The sequence below is a fragment of the Triticum urartu genome, unplaced genomic scaffold, assembly GCF_056163025.1.
Source record: "Triticum urartu cultivar PI428250 unplaced genomic scaffold, HENAU_Tu73 scaffold2, whole genome shotgun sequence".
NCBI classification, from domain to species: Eukaryota; Viridiplantae; Streptophyta; class Magnoliopsida; order Poales; family Poaceae; genus Triticum; species Triticum urartu.
Window position 1 is genome coordinate 5,655,025 of NW_028260368.1, and position 12,293 is coordinate 5,667,317.

A 12,293-nucleotide genomic window follows, 5' to 3' on the forward strand; every position below is an offset into this window, starting at 1 on the left:
CTGTCTCATAGTTCTGAAATAGAGTTCTTTATTTTTATTTTATAGTATTACTTCTCATTAATTATACTGCATAGATTAGTCCTACTATCTTAATTAGGTTCTAATTTAGTAGTATTCTCATTTTTATTTAATAGTCTCTTATTATTTTATTATTAAATATTAAATAAAGGATAGAGCTATTCTTTTTTCTAGAGATTCTAGAGAAAGCGAGACAAAGTGAAACGAGAAAGTTTTCTTTATATAAGAATTAGATCTACATACACCATATCTAAATAGAATGGAAATCCAAAAGAAAGGGAGTTGGGATTCCATTGGATGAATCTTTAAAGAAGATGCAGCACAGAGGAAACAAAGGCTAAACTTAAACTAAGCGCTTTTGTTTGAACAAAAAAGATTCTTGTTTCACCGAGGAAAAGAGAGAAGTTCTGGATAAATTGACAATGCTGAATTGAATTGACTAATTTAAGTTCCGCCTATTCCACATTAATGGGAGTACATTATGTTTCTGCTTCACGAATATGATATTTTTTGGACATTTCTAATAATAGCAAGCCTTATTCCTATTTTGGCATTTTCGATTTCAGGACTTTTAGCCCCGGTTAGTGAAGGACCAGAGAAGCTTTCTAGTTATGAATCGGGTATAGAACCCATGGGAGGGGCTTGGGTACAATTCCGAATACGCTATTATATGTTTGCGCTCGTTTTTGTTGTTTTTGATGTGGAAACCGTCTTTCTATACCCTTGGGCAATGAGTTTCGACGTATTGGGTGTATCCGTTTTTATCGAAGCTTTGATTTTCGTGCTTATCTTAGTTGTTGGTTTAGTTTATGCATGGCGAAAAGGAGCCTTGGAATGGTCTTAACTGAATATTTAGACAAAAAAAAAGAAGGAAAAGATTCTATTGAGACAGTTATGAATTTGATTGAGTTTCCCTTACTTGACCAAACAAGTTCCAATTCTGTTATTTCAACTACACCAAATGATCTTTCGAATTGGTCAAGACTCTCCAGTTTATGGCCCCTTCTATACGGTACCAGTTGTTGTTTCATTGAATTTGCTTCATTAATAGGCTCACGATTCGACTTTGATCGTTATGGATTGGTACCAAGATCAAGTCCTAGGCAAGCAGACCTAATTTTAACAGCCGGTACGGTAACAATGAAAATGGCTCCCTCTTTAGTGAGATTATACGAGCAAATGCCTGAACCAAAATACGTCATTGCTATGGGAGCCTGTACTATTACAGGGGGAATGTTCAGTACGGATTCCTATAGTACTGTTCGGGGAGTTGATAAGTTAATTCCTGTGGATGTCTACTTGCCGGGCTGCCCACCTAAACCGGAGGCAGTTATAGATGCCCTAACAAAACTTCGTAAGAAGATATCGCGAGAAATAGTTGAGGATCAAACTCTATCTCAAAATAAAAATAGATGTTTTACTACCAGTCACAAGCTTTATGTTAGGCGCAGTACTCATACAGGAACTTATGAGCAAGAATTGCTCTATCAATCACCATCTACATTAGATATATCTTCTGAAACTTTTTTCAAATCCAAAAGTTCAGTACCTTCCTACAAATTAGTGAATTAGGAGAGGGGCTCTTTTGTGTAGAAAAATAAAAAGCAGGGCAATCTTTCAAACTTGCATCCGAAATGTGAAATATTTATACAAAGAGGGAGAGATGAAGACAATGCAGCAGGGTTGGTTATCTAATTGGCTAGTCAAACATGAGGTGGTTCATAGATCTTTGGGCTTTGATCACCGAGGAATAGAGACTTTACAAATAAAAGCAGGGGATTGGGATTCCATTGCTGTCATTTTATATGTATATGGTTACAATTATTTACGCTCCCAATGTGCTTATGATGTAGCACCCGGTGGATCTTTAGCTAGCGTGTATCATCTTACGAGAATACAATATGGTATAGATAATCCAGAAGAAGTCTGCATAAAAGTCTTTGCCCAAAAGGATAATCCTAGAATTCCGTCTGTCTTCTGGATTTGGAGAAGTGCCGATTTTCAAGAACGCGAATCTTATGATATGGTGGGAATCTCTTATGATAATCATCCGCGCCTTAAACGTATCCTAATGCCTGAAAGTTGGATAGGCTGGCCCTTACGTAAGGATTATATAACCCCCAATTTTTATGAAATACAAGATGCTCATTGAATGATAAGAAATTCATGCTCACTTATACAACACAACTCCAGATTTTATTCAAGTCAAGGAATATTTTTAGGTTCTTTTCCTAGATGAAACGGAATACCTATTTATAATTAATTCCTAATTATACAAAAGCATTCCAGATAGACTGAGCAAAAAAAGGGTTTCATTTGGATTCCCCTATTTTGAAAATCGCATATTAATTTCCTTCATATGAACAGAAAAATAGGATGACTCAAAGAAGTTCTCTACCAGGAACTTTGTACCGCGCACATTACTTAGCACAACTAGGAAAATAAGATAAGATAAAGATAAGCAAGACTAAAAAAATATTCGTCGGAATAGCGGAATACAAAATTAAGAAACGCAAAAAAATAAAGGGGAATCTCACCCCCTTCTTTATCATAAAGAAAAGATATATTTTAAAACTTCTTTAAAAAGAAAAAGAAGTGCCTCTATATTTATATTATAGATTTATCCACTTAGATGAATAAATATTATTAATGAATATGTATCACAATCCATCTCGAGGTATTTGGATCAATACCTATTCGGTGGATCTTTTTTTTTTTTTTCTCTGCCAGGAACCAGATTTGAACTGGTGACACGAGGATTTTCAGTCCTCTGCTCTACCAACTGAGCTATCCTGACCTTTTCTTGTGCATCATCCTAGTAGAGTATTTGTATCTATGTCAATTAAAAGGACTAAAAATTAATTAAAGTATTTCAAATTTTAAATTTGAAAATGGGGGGGGTAGTCCTATGCATTGTGCATGGTTTACTTAAATAAAACTTAAAAATAGAGTGAATAACCAAGATTTCTTGCCGATACTCTAATAAAAAAGAAATCTATTCAATGAATAGGATAAGATCCATTGAGTTCTCTTCGCATTCCTTTGTGAAAGAGTAGAATGAGAAAGCTAATGAATCTTAAACCCATTGCATTGATAAAAAGAAAAAAAAGTGCATTGATAAAAAGAAAAAAAAAAAGAGGATAAATAATAATAATATAGTATAGTTAGGGAATAAAAGAGGATTTGGGGATAGAGGGACTTGAACCCTCACAACTTATAAAGTCGACGGATTTTCCTTTTACTAGAAATTTCATTGTTGTCAGTATTGACATGTAGAATGGGACTCTCTCTTTGTCCTCGTCCGATTAATCCACTTTTTTAAAGATCTCGAAAACTTTGAATTTTAATTGAAGAATTTGATTATTCAATATTCGATTGGAGTGGATTCACAATAATGAAAAAAAAAAATTATGATATGAGTTTTTTATTTCATAATCATTATCATTTCTAATTTCATTTTTAAAAAAGATAAAGAACCTATATTATAATTAGAATATAATATGAGTTCTGTGATTAATCGTTTGCTATGTCAGTATCTATACGTGTTTATTAAATGTATAAGGTATAAAACCCCTCTTTCTCTAATTTAGAACTAGAAGGAATTCCACTAACAACACAACGTAATTAACTCGATTCGTTAGAACAGCTTCCATTGAGTCTCTGCACCTATCCTTTTCCTTTGTATTCTAGTTCGAGAACCCCTTGTTTTCTCAAAACACGGATTTGGCTCAGGATTGCCCTTTTTTAATTCCAGGGTTTCTCTGAATTTGGAAGTTACCACTTAGCAGGTTTCCATACCAAGGCTCAATACAATCAAGTCCGTAGCGTCTACCGATTTCGCCATATCCCCATTTCCCTCTTCTTTGAGACCAGGATTCCTTGTGTAATTTCATCCATCTCTTAGTTTTTTTTTTGAATCATTGAGTTCATCACTCAACGTAGTCTAGCAGTTCAGTTCGACTCTATTTGAGAGACCTCGCTTGCTTATTGCAATTCAGAATTGAATTGATTCTATCCTTGATGTATTTGCAATTCAATCCGAATCAATATATCCAAAAGTTTTTATCTCCCCCACCTCCCGTCTTACTTTTTTATAGTATTCAAAATTATACTATAACGCTTGATATTTATTCTTTTTTTCTAATCAGAATTAGCAATTTTATTTACTCTGACTCTATGTTCCCCTTAGTGAAATATTAATCCTCAAATTATTAACAAATAATAAAGTCTATAATGATCGAATGAAAATACCAATAAATTCTATAATTTTATTTTTTAATATCCTATAGTTAAGCATATCAAGCTAACTTTATCTTTAAGAAGTTTTAGTATTTTTTTATTTTTATAAGTATAACTTCAAATTTAGAACTAGTTAATAGCTAAGATTAATAACTAATATCTGAGATTTTACGGATTTCCTATACTATACCTATTTCTATTTGTTACACTATTTCCGTTATGTAAGCCCACTTAGCTCAGAGGTTAGAGCATCGCATTTGTAATGCGAGGGTCATCGGTTCAAATCCGATAGTCGGCTTTTTTTTCTCTATCGATGTTCTACGAACAAGAATCTCTTTTTTTCCGAATTAAATGGAGAATCCAGGATCTTTTATGTTTTTTACCTTACAATTTTGCTAGATACAAAACAATAAAATAAATAATATATATACAAAAAAAAAAGATTTTGATGAAATTCCATTTTTTGGGGTACTTTAGTTGATTTTACTCTGTTTATCCTGTAGTTTAATTCAGTTTTAATTTCGATGTATTCTGTAATGTAAATACAATGAAATTAATTGTGTAAAATGAAATTTCAATAAAATAAAAAAAGGAGTCTTCATGTCCCGTTATCGAGGACCTCGTTTAAAAAAAATACGCCGTCTGGGAGCTTTACCAGGACTCACTAGAAAAACACCTAAATCCGGAAGTAATCTTAAAAAAAAATTCAATTCTGGGAAAAAGGAGCAATATCGTATTCGTCTTCAAGAAAAACAGAAATTGCGTTTTCATTATGGTCTGACAGAACGACAATTACTTAGATATGTACATATCGCTGGAAAAGCAAAAAGGTCAACAGGCCAGGTTTTACTACAATTACTTGAAATGCGTTTGGATAATATCCTTTTTCGATTGGGTATGGCTTCAACCATTCCTGGGGCCCGCCAATTAGTCAACCATAGACATATTTTAGTTAATGGTCGTATAGTCAATATACCAAGTTTTCGTTGCAAACCCCGAGATATTATTACTACGAAAGATAACCAAAGATCAAAAGGTCTGGTTCAAAATTATATTGCTTCATCGGACCCGGGGAAATTGCCAAAGCATTTGGCGATTGACACGTTGGAATATAAAGGACTAGTAAATAAAATCCTAGATAGGAAGTGGGTCGGTCTCAAAATAAATGAGTTGTTAGTTGTAGAATATTACTCTCGTCAGACTTGAACTTAACGAAAAAAGGAAAGGTTCATAGAATTTTCTTCCCCTTCCCCTTTCCCCGAACTAAATCGCCCTAAGACCATTACCATTAATTTGTATTTTCCCATCAACTAGCTAAAATTGATTAACCCTAGGATTAGGATCCTTTTTTCTTTTTTCCTCTATGTGTATTTTACATACCACAGTAATTTGCTATAGAGAATTTCTAATTTCTATTAAATCAAAATAAGATAATATAAGATATTATATTATTGCTGGAAAAAATTGTTATTTGATTTGATACATTGTGATCCTTAACGTTGATGAATTAAGAAAAACGGAAAGAGAGGGATTCGAACCCTCGGTAAACAAAAGTCTACATAGCAGTTCCAATGCTACGCCTTGAACCGCTCGGCCATCTCTCCTACATAACTTATTATGGAAAATAAACTGAGTGAATAGCGAGTTTTCTTATTCCTGCAGTACAGGTACAACCGCAACCACTCGGGGGTTCCATAGTTCTATTGGAAAAATTCCTTTTGATCTAAGTGGAAGGATACAGGATTTTTTACTAGAAATTGCGCTCGCTATAAAATAAAAGTTTTAATTTGGGTTTTCCCGCAACTAAAGAAAAAGAAAATGGAAGAATTCTTCTTATTGCATAATAAAATAAAGAAACCTTAGAATTCCGTTTGCATAAGATACGCTACACCATACTATCGAAATCAAAAATAGGGTATGAGACAATTAATAACTTTGAAAACACGAAATAGTTGATAACATAAGTTGTTGTTCAGAAATAGGAAAGTGGAATGAAATCCAGTCTTAGTCAAATATTTCATATCTCTTCGTGTCCAAGCAGAAGGAAAAGGATACAATTTGAGCTGAGCGGAAAATCCATATCTCTCTTATCCATTTAAAGCATATGGATTTAGAGTAGAGCATATGGATCAATCTATTTATAATTATAAGAATCGAATGTGTTTGTTTTTATGTTATTTTGTGAAGGAATGAAAACAATTCTATATAGAATGGGTTGGGAATTATGCCTAGATCCCGTGGAAATGGAAATTTCATTGATAAGACCTCCTCAATTGTAGCCAATATTTTATTGCGAATAATTCCGACAACCTCAGGAGAAAAAAAGGCATTTACTTATTATAGAGATGGTGCGATTTGACTCTTTTTTTTGCTTTTTTTTAGCCCTACCTATACCTCAGTCTTACGAAAAAGAGAGGGGGGTTGGCATAGAGAGAACCAAATTTGTAAAGCAAACAAACCCACGCTTCGGGAAGGTGAGGCGAACTAACAATTCCTTCCGTCGTGTATCCTCGATTGATGCGGCTTCAGATACTTCAATTGTAGATTTGAGTATTGAGCGAAAGGTTACACCTACAGGATATGGTATGGTATGGATTACAGGCCAATCCTACTCTATTAGTATCCGTAGGCAGCATAGGGGAGAAAAGCACTACACCTAGAAATAGGAATCAACAAGAGAAAAACTTTGTTAGAAATTACCCCTTTCCTGATCGGTATCAGGGCTGGGAAGAATGGTTGGGATAACAAACAACCATCAGGTTTGTACTTTGGATACCCCTATAACCATCAAAGATCGTTGAAGTAGCTAATTCCTCTAAATAGGAGGCGTTGAGAACAAAGAAATTATTGGAGCTATCGTTTTCCTCTAGCATTAATAGAATTCATTGGTGTTAAGAAAAACCTCTTGTGGGAAGGTTGGCTAGAGATTTCTTGGAAAAATACCAGCCCCTTTCGGTTCATAATGAGACGGGACTAATTCTATTTTGATTCTATAGATTATTTCGCTTAGTACTATTATGTACAGAAGGGAGGAGCCGTATGAGATGAAAACCTCATGTACGGTTTTGGAACGGAGATTTTTTGAATAGAATGAACGACCGTAACGGATGTTGGCTCAATCCGAAGGAAATTATGCGGAAGCTTTGCAAAATTATTATGAAGCTACGCGACTAGAAATCGATCCCTATGATCGAAGTTATATACTCTATAACATAGGCCTTATACACACAAGCAATGGAGAGCATACAAAGGCTTTGGAATATTATTTCCGGGCACTAGAACGAAACCCCTTCTTACCGCAAGCTTTTAATAATATGGCCGTGATCTGTCATTACGTGCGACTATCTCCACTATAGAAAGAAAAAAAAAAAAGAGAGGATCAAATTTTCTAGTAAATACTAGAAAAAAAGGGCTTTCTACATAGGGATCGTAAAAACAACGATTTTTCCCTATCAGCTGTAGGAAGGAAGGACACTTCACGAGAATCAAAAAACGAAGAAAGTATGGCCTATACTACTACTCTATGGATAAAGTTTCTCAAATTGATAGAGAAAGCACCGTAAAGATCAATTAGTGAGCGACTGGGTCGATACAACTAAAAAAAACTGCTTACTTATCCCATGATATGGGGCAAAATTTAGGAATCCGCTTATGTAATAGAGCCGATCCACTAAGGGATTAAGCAGCGGTGTAGTATCAGATCCCAAAGATAGTAAGTTCTTTTTTCTTTCTTATGGAAAAAAGTCTTTTTCAAGGATTCTATAGAGATTTCATATATGAAACCGGGATAGTTACCTCTCAGAAAATTTGAACGAAGGCTCTATATCTATCTATGCTTCATTCTTCTGAAGGTGGGAAAAAAGATCAAACTGATTATTGATAAAAATTAGGGTTTGAAACTTAGGTAATTAATTTCTTCTGCTTAACCCAAGAACAAATTGGATCGATTTTTGATAAATCGAATTCAGTTAAGATAGGGGAAATTCAGATAGCAATTTCTGAGCCGTATGAGGTAGGAAACTCTCAAGTACGGTTCTAAGGGAAGGAACTTCCTATTCCGACCGAGGAGAACAGGCCATTCTACAGGGTGATTCGGAAATTGCGGAAGCTTGGTTTGATCAAGCTGCTGAATATTGGAAACAAGCTATAGCGCTTACTCCGGGAAATTATATTGAAGCACAGAACTGGTTGAAGATTACGAAGCGCTTTGAATTTGAATAAGACCATGCTCCTTCTTTTTCATAAAATGGGTGGTTTGGTTGTTGATCCATTAATCAAATAAATTAGGTCGTAAGATCGAATCAAGAATTTCATTATATCCATTTCTTATACCTTCTATTTTATATGATATTTCATAAGAATAAACCATAGGGATAGGGTCTAGAATAGAAGTAATAAAGTGAATAAAAAGAGGGGGCAATCTAAATATTGCTAATATATTAGGACCATCTTATTAATAATTCTAATGAGTTATCTTGGAATTTAGAATCAAATAAAAAACCCTATATTATGCTCAAGGAAAGTAGATATAGATAGGAGCTTATGCCCTCAAAAAAAATACACTAGTTTCTTAAATTAAAAATAAAAAAGATTTTTTTCTTACGTCGAGAAATATTTGTTTTTCAAGATAAACAATGTCCGTTAGGCACCTAATCTTTATGTCATAATAGACCCGAACACTTGCCTCGGATTGACTTCAATATATAATTGCTCCAGTGAATAACTAAAAAAAAAATAGAAGGATGGTAGATAGTAAAGAAAAGAACTAATCACAATATCTATCTTTCAAAATCTATCTTTCAAAATCTATCTTTCAAAATATATATCTTTCAAAGATTCACTAAAAAGACAGTTGGCGGGTCTCTTTGTATGTCTTGTCCGGAAAGAGGAGGACTTAATGATTATTCGTTCGCCGGAACCAGAAGTAAAAATTGTTGTGGATAGGGATCCTGTAAAAACATCTTTTGAGGAATGGGCCAGACCCGGCCATTTCTCAAGAACACTAGCTAAGGGCCCTGATACTACCACTTGGATCTGGAACCTACATGCTGATGCTCACGATTTCGATAGTCATACTGGTGATTTGGAGGAGATTTCTCGAAAAGTCTTTAGTGCTCATTTCGGGCAACTTTCCATTATCTTTCTTTGGTTGAGTGGCATGTACTTTCATGGCGCCCGTTTTTCCAATTATGAAGCATGGCTAAGTGATCCTACTCACATTGGACCCAGTGCTCAGGTAGTTTGGCCTATAGTAGGGCAAGAAATATTGAATGGTGATGTAGGCGGGGGTTTCCGAGGAATCCAAATAACCTCTGGTTTTTTTCAGCTTTGGCGAGCATCTGGAATAACTAGTGAATTACAACTCTATTGTACTGCAATTGGTGCATTGATTTTTGCAGCGTTAATGCTTTTTGCTGGTTGGTTCCATTATCACAAAGCCGCTCCCAAATTGGCCTGGTTCCAAGATGTAGAATCCATGTTGAATCACCACTTAGCGGGATTATTAGGACTTGGGTCTCTTTCTTGGGCGGGGCACCAAATTCATGTATCTTTACCAATTAACCAATTTCTTGACGCTGGGGTGGATCCTAAAGAGATACCACTTCCTCATGAATTTATCTTGAATCGGGACCTTTTGGCTCAACTTTATCCTAGTTTTGCCGAAGGAGCAACCCCTTTTTTCACTTTAAATTGGTCCAAATACGCAGAATTTCTGACTTTTCGCGGAGGACTAGATCCAGTAACCGGTGGTCTCTGGCTGACCGATATTGCGCACCATCATTTAGCTATTGCTATTCTTTTCCTAATCGCAGGTCATATGTATAGGACCAATTGGGGTATTGGCCATGGACTTAAAGATATTTTGGAGGCTCACAAGGGCCCATTTACAGGACAAGGCCATAAGGGTCTTTATGAAATCTTAACAACGTCATGGCATGCTCAATTATCTCTTAACCTAGCTATGCTAGGCTCTACAACCATTGTTGTAGCTCATCATATGTATTCTATGCCTCCCTATCCATACCTAGCTACTGACTATGGTACACAACTTTCCTTGTTCACACACCACATGTGGATTGGCGGATTTCTAATAGTCGGTGCTGCTGCACATGCAGCAATTTTTATGGTAAGAGACTATGATCCAACTACTCGATACAACGATCTATTAGATCGCGTCCTTAGACACCGCGATGCAATCATATCCCACCTTAACTGGGTATGTATATTTCTAGGTTTTCACAGTTTTGGCTTGTACATTCATAATGATACCATGAGTGCTTTAGGCCGTCCACAAGATATGTTTTCGGATACTGCCATACAATTACAACCTATCTTTGCTCAATGGGTACAAAATATCCATGCTACTGCGCCTGGCGTAACAGCTCCTGGTGCAACAACAAGTACTAGCTTAACGTGGGGAGGCGGCGAGTTAGTAGCAGTAGGTGGCAAAGTGGCTTTGTTACCTATTCCATTAGGAACCGCAGATTTTTTAGTCCATCACATTCATGCATTTACCATACATGTGACTGTATTAATACTTTTGAAAGGTGTTTTATTTGCTCGGAGTTCCCGTTTGATACCCGATAAAGCAAATCTAGGTTTTCGCTTTCCTTGCGATGGGCCTGGCCGAGGGGGAACATGTCAAGTATCCGCCTGGGATCATGTTTTCTTAGGTTTATTCTGGATGTACAATGCAATTTCGGTAGTCATTTTCCATTTCAGTTGGAAAATGCAGTCGGATGTTTGGGGTACTATAAGTGATCAAGGGGTGGTAACTCATATTACAGGGGGAAACTTTGCACAGAGTTCCATTACGATTAATGGGTGGCTTCGAGATTTCTTGTGGGCACAGGCATCGCAAGTCATTCAGTCTTATGGTTCTTCATTATCTGCATATGGTCTTTTTTTCTTAGGTGCTCATTTTGTCTGGGCCTTCAGTTTAATGTTTTTATTCAGCGGCCGTGGTTATTGGCAAGAACTCATTGAATCTATCGTTTGGGCTCATAACAAATTAAAAGTTGCTCCTGCTACTCAGCCTAGAGCCTTGAGCATTATACAAGGACGCGCTGTAGGAGTAACCCATTACCTTCTGGGTGGAATTGCCACGACATGGGCATTCTTCTTAGCGAGAATTATTGCAGTAGGATAGTGGCTAGGAGGATTTGAAAGGCATTATGGAATTAAGATTTCCCAGGTTTAGCCAAGGCTTAGCTCAGGACCCCACTACTCGTCGTATTTGGTTTGGTATTGCTACCGCACATGATTTCGAAAGTCATGATGATATTACTGAAGAACGTCTTTATCAGAACATTTTTGCTTCTCACTTTGGGCAATTAGCAATAATCTTTCTATGGACGTCCGGAAATCTGTTTCATGTAGCTTGGCAAGGAAATTTTGAATCATGGATACAGGATCCTTTACACGTAAGACCTATTGCTCATGCGATTTGGGATCCTCATTTTGGTCAACCCGCTGTGGAAGCCTTTACTCGAGGAGGTGCTGCTGGTCCAGTGAATATTGCTTATTCTGGAGTTTATCAGTGGTGGTATACAATAGGATTACGCACCAATGAGGATCTTTATACTGGAGCTCTTTTTCTATTATTTCTTTCTACGCTGTCCTTAATAGCGGGTTGGTTACATCTACAACCCAAATGGAAACCAAGCCTTTCGTGGTTCAAAAACGCGGAATCTCGTCTCAATCATCATTTGTCAGGACTTTTCGGGGTAAGTTCTTTGGCTTGGACAGGACATTTAGTTCATGTTGCTATTCCCGCATCCAGGGGGGAGTACGTTCGATGGAATAATTTCTTAGATGTATTACCCTATCCCCAGGGGTTGGGACCCCTTTTGACGGGTCAATGGAATCTTTATGCCCAAAACCCTGATTCGAGTAATCATTTATTTGGTACCGCTCAAGGAGCGGGAACTGCCATTCTAACTCTTCTTGGGGGATTCCATCCACAAACACAAAGTTTGTGGCTGACCGATATGGCTCACCATCATTTAGCTATTGCATTTATTTTTCTCATTGCC

At 36.3% G+C, this 12,293-nt stretch overlaps 3 non-coding genes across 3 annotated transcripts; 1 reads left to right on the plus strand and 2 right to left on the minus strand.

Moving 5' to 3' along the window:
* Nucleotides 1-2,742: 2,742 nt before the first annotated feature.
* On the minus strand, nucleotides 2,743-2,815 carry TRNAF-GAA (transfer RNA phenylalanine (anticodon GAA)). The gene has a single exon. It is a non-coding gene; the product is annotated as a tRNA-Phe (tRNA).
* Nucleotides 2,816-4,482: 1,667 nt separating this feature from the next.
* On the plus strand, nucleotides 4,483-4,555 carry TRNAT-UGU (transfer RNA threonine (anticodon UGU)). The gene has a single exon. It is a non-coding gene; the product is annotated as a tRNA-Thr (tRNA).
* A 1,219-nt stretch (nucleotides 4,556-5,774) lies between these two features.
* TRNAS-GGA (transfer RNA serine (anticodon GGA)) lies at nucleotides 5,775-5,861 on the minus strand. The gene has a single exon. It is a non-coding gene; the product is annotated as a tRNA-Ser (tRNA).
* Nucleotides 5,862-12,293: the final 6,432 nt, after the last annotated feature.